We start from the raw sequence: 5367 nt of genomic DNA on the forward strand, positions 1-5367 counted from the left end.
TTCTTTGTATGAATTTAAGACGTCTATTAATAATGCAGGTCAGGTGTTCCCAGGAAAGAGTGATATTTGAAATTGTAATTGTTTCTAATTCGCTTTTGTGAAAATATTAAATGTTTGAATTGTGCATCTACTTTCCTCATGGAAAATGGAAATAGTAGTGCCAATTCTAAAATCTGGCAGATCCCCATCTGATCCTTCTAGTTATAGGCCTATATCGTGAATGTCTCATTTATGTAAACTTATGGAATGTATGGTAATCAAGCGCTTGAGTTATATTTTGGAAAGAATGGTGATAATGTGTTTTATTAGAGTGGATTTTGGAAGGGTGAAATGACATTAGATTCAGTTTTAGGTTTGGAAGATGATATTCGGAAAGCACAATTAAATAAAGATGTTGTAATAGCAGTATTTGTTGATACTGAAAATTGAAATGTTATGGAAGGAAGGACTTTTGATTAAATGACGGAAATTAGGAGTGAGTGGAGATTGTATAATATTCTGAGTTTTTTTAATCTGGATTGACTGTGCAATTATGGGTCGGCATGTTATGTTTGTGTTTCTATGAGATAGAGAATGGGATCCCACAAGGCAGTATTTGTAGCCCTTCATTATTTAATATTATGATTAATGATATTTTCTCTGAGATGGGAAAATGGGATACCCTGGGTAAATCACAATATACAGATGATGTAGCTTTATATATTAGAGGTTTTAATTGCAATTTACAATTAATAGGTCAAACAGTGGGCAGATTGATGAGGATTTTAAGCTTTCAGTCATTAAAACACATTATGTGTTTTACAAACAGCATTAATAGACTTGCTCTTGATTTTAAATTATGTCATTAATATCTTGTGGAAGTGTTAGTGGTAAGATTTCTCAGTATGTGGATGGATAATAAGCTGACGTGGAAGCACCTATCAGTAAAATAATTGATAAATGTAAAGGAGCTTTAAATCTCCTCAGACATCTATGTGGGTATTCTTGGGTGCAACATGAAAATCTTTGTTGACCAATTATATTTGTTTAATTTGATCTGTTCTTGATTATGTCTGTGTGGCTAATGGATCAGCTTCATCTTCAAATTAAAAATGTTTGTATGTGATACAATTACAGACTTTAAAATTGTGTTCAGGTGCAGTAATGTCGTCTCCTGTTTTGGCTTTACTGATTGCAATGGGACAATTGCCCTCAAAGTAACAGAGGTTCAAGTTGATGTCAACATACTGGATTAATTTGCGGGGGCAAGGAAATGATCATCCTGTTAAAGGTGTGCTGGAGGACGGTTGGGGACATCACAAGAAGAGGGTTTTTTGTTTTGGGTGGCTGGGTTCTTACCACGCTGGGAATATGGGTGTATTTGATGATACAATATGCCCCACTGTAGCTTTCTCCGTAACCCCACCTTGTTTTTTCCAATGACTTCAGTTGATTTTAGGTTACACGATCGGATTCGGTTCTGCCTGAGTGTCTGTTGGTTCATCAGTATATTAATGAAAGTTGTTATCATACAGTAACCATTTTTACAGATGAATCAAAAGATAAGTTTACTGGGGATGTTGGTGTGGCTGTTTTTGTGTGCCTGAATTGCAGGTAATGATAAAGAGATGACTTATAGCCATTTATCAGCATAGGAAGCAGAATTCTTTCCCAACAGTTTAGTCTTACAGTGGGTGGAGGAAATTGGTCCTTATAATTTGCTCAGAATACATTTCGGTTTTGATGAGTCTTAAACAGGTCATTCTGACAGTAGGTCAGATTGACTGTTGGAAACTTGTCAAACGGTATTTCATAGATAAAGTTTGATTTATATGTCTGCACATTATGGGCCCTGCACATCACACTGTTGAGGGAAATGATGATGTTGACTGTTTAGCACCAAAAGCTGTTAAATGTTAAGCTGTGGATATAGACCTTCCACTTAGCAAATTAGAAGCTAAAGGGTTGGTAGTGTTAAGAATTGGGGGCTTATGGCAAGACGTAGGATAATGGACATAAGGACAGACACCTTTACAGAATACATAAACCTGTTGGGTTTATAGAAGAAGGGCTTAAAACAAGGGAAGGAATGATATTGACATGACATAGAAATGCCCACACTATGCTTAATTATGCCTTGTACTAATTGGAAAACTTCATTCTGTGTCGTGTACATTTTGTCATTGTGAAACTGTCGAAACACATACTATTTCAATGTGAAGCGTATAAGGCTGAAGAAAAATCAAATGCAGTCTTCAGTACAATCTTTGCGAGGGTAGATAGGTTTCAGATAAAAACTATTAAATTATGGGACTGACTTTAAATCAATTCACAGTTTGAGCTGGAAAAGGCATGTAATAATTGTGTTAAACCTAAGGAAATGACATGTAGGGTAGCAAAGGTGAGTGGGATGTTGGATTATTGGGATGCTCTTAAAATCCAACAAAAGGCAACGAGAAAAGCCATAAGAATGGTCAAGACGAAATATGAGGGCAAACTGGCCAATAATATAAATCAGGATACTAAAAGTTTAGTTTTCAGTTACATGAACAGTGAAAGGGAGATGAGAGTTGATACTGGACCACTGGAAAATGATGCTGGTAAAGTAGTAATGGGGCACAAAGAAATGGCAGATGAACTTAATGAACAATCTTCACTGTCTTTTCCGCTCAGCACCACCCCCACTTGTCCCATTTAACCTGTCTCATTACGGGTGGACTTTAGAACCCGGGGGAGCTCAGGGCCCGCCGCCCGCAGCTGCTGCTGAATCCCCGGCGTTTCTGTTCGGTTGACGGATGCGGTGAACGAGTTAAAATTAATCGATCGACAATTCTCATGTCGTGTTTATTTCACTCCATAGAACACTACAGCACAGAAAACAGGCCATTTGGTGCTTCTAGTCTGTGCGGAAACTTTATTCCGCTCGTCCCTTTGACATGTACCCAGTCCGTAGCCCTCCAGACCTCTCCCATCCATGTACCTATCCAATTTATTCTTAAAACTTAAGAGTGAGCCTACATTTACCATGTCAGATGGCAGCTCGTTCCACACTCCCACCACTCTCTGAGTGAAGTAGTTCCTCCTCATGTTCCCCCTAAACCTTTCCCCTTTCACCCTAAAACCATGTCCTCCCGTTTTTATCTTTCCTATTCTAAGTGGAAAGAACCTACTCGCATTTACGGTCTATACCCCTCATAATTTTGTAAACCTCTATCAAATCTCCCCTCATTCTTCTACGCTTCAAGGAATAAAGTCCTAACCTGTTCAATCTTTCCCTGTAACTCAACTCCTGAAGACCTGGCAACATCCTAGTAAATCTCTGCACTCTTTCAATCTCTCCAACCTCTCCATGGATACCTCATGTCTGAACTTTCTGAACTAACCTCCCATGTGGGACCTTGTCAAAGGCCTTACTAAAGTTCATGTAGACAACATCCACAGCTTTTCCTTCACCTACTTTGTTGGTAACCTCCTCGAAAACTCTTCAAGATTCATTAAACATGATCTACCATGCACAAAGCCATACTGACTATCCTTAATCAGCCCTTGGCTGTCCAAATACTTGTAAATCCGATTTCTCAGAACATCCTCCAATAATTTACATACTACTGATGTCAGGCTCACTGGCCTGTAATTACCTGGTTTACTATTGGAGCCTTTTTTAAACAATGGAATAACATGAGCTACCCTCCAATCCTCCGGCACTGCACCCGTGGCTGAGGACATTTTAAATATTTCTGTCAGGCCCCTGCAATTTCTACTCTAGTCTCTCTCAAGGTCCGAGAAGTCTCAAGGTCAAGTCAGGCCCGGGGGATTTATCTACCTTTATGCGCTGTAAGGCAACAAGCACCTCCTCCTCTTTAATCTACAAATGTTCCATTACACTACTGCTTGTTTCCCTTCCTTCCATATACACTATGCCAGTTTCCTGAGTAAATACCGATGCAAAAAAACTGTTTAAGATCTCCCCCATCTCGTGAGGCTCCACACATAGACGACCACTCTGATCTTCTAGGGGACCAATTTTGTCCCTTACTATCCTTTTACGCTTAATATACTTGTAGAAACCCTTCAGGTTTTCCTTCACATTATCTGCCAAAGCCACCTCATGTCTTTTTTTTCCTTCCTGATTTACTTCTTTAGTATTTTCTTACATTTTCTATACTCTTCAAGTAACTCATTTGCTCTTTGTTGCCTATACCTGCTGTACACTTCTCTCTTTTTCTTAACCAGATCGCCAATATCCCTTGAAAACCAAGGTTCCCTATGCCTGTTAACTTTGTCTTTAATCCTGGCAGGAAAATGCAAACTCTGCACCCTCAAAATTTCACATTTGGAGGCAATCCACTTACTGAACACATCCTTGTCAGGAAAAAAATTTTTACCCCAATCCACTCTTCCTAGATCTTTTTTCATTTCCACAAAATTAGCCCTTCTGCTATTTAGAACCTCAACTCGAGGACCAGACCCATCCTTATCCAGAATTAACTTGAAACTGATGACATTATGGTCACTGGACCCAAAATGTTCGCCTACACATACTTCTGTCACCTGACTGTCTGGTTTCCTAATAGGAGATCGAGTATTGCATCCTCTCTCGTAGGTACCTCTAAATATTGATTTAGAAAAAAATCCTGAAAACATTTGACAAACTCCAAGCCATCTAGCCCTATTACAGTTTGGGAGTCCCAGTCAATATGTGGAAAGTTAAAATCCCCTATTACAACTTCCTGTTTCTTACAACGGTCTACTATCTTTATACAGATTTGCTCCTCCAATTCTCTCTGACTATTGGGTGGTCTATAATACAATCCTATTAGTGTGGTCACTCCTTTCCTGTTCCTCAGCTCCACCCATATGGCCTCTGTAGACAAGCCCTCCGGGCTGTCCTGTCTACACACAGCTGTGATATTTTCCCTGACTAGTAATGCCACTCCACCCCTTTCATCCCTCCCCCTCTATCACGTCTGAAACAATGAATATTTCTATCATGTATAAACCTTATGTGGGAGGTTATCTTTTTGTATCAATGTATTAAAAATAAATGATAAATTCTGCCAATGAGAATTACAAATTCTCTTACTAAATGATTCATATTCAAAATGGTAACAAAAAATCAGATTCTTGCATATATGGAAACTTAGATAATTATGTTTCTAAAAAATGTCAAACCTGAATATATTGCAGTAAGTGTGTATGAGAGAGAGAATATTTGCTAATTAACTCTTCAAAAGTCATCAATCGACCATCACAAAATAAAGGAAAATAAAAATAAATAAAAGCAAAAAACAGATCCTCTTAATCACTAAAATTTAAACAACATTGGGAGAGAGAACTTAATATGACCTTTGTTAATGAAGATGGTCAATTCTGCTTTAATATGTGCCA

This window comes from Hemitrygon akajei, unplaced genomic scaffold (assembly GCF_048418815.1).
Source record: "Hemitrygon akajei unplaced genomic scaffold, sHemAka1.3 Scf000037, whole genome shotgun sequence".
NCBI classification, from domain to species: domain Eukaryota; kingdom Metazoa; phylum Chordata; class Chondrichthyes; order Myliobatiformes; family Dasyatidae; genus Hemitrygon; species Hemitrygon akajei.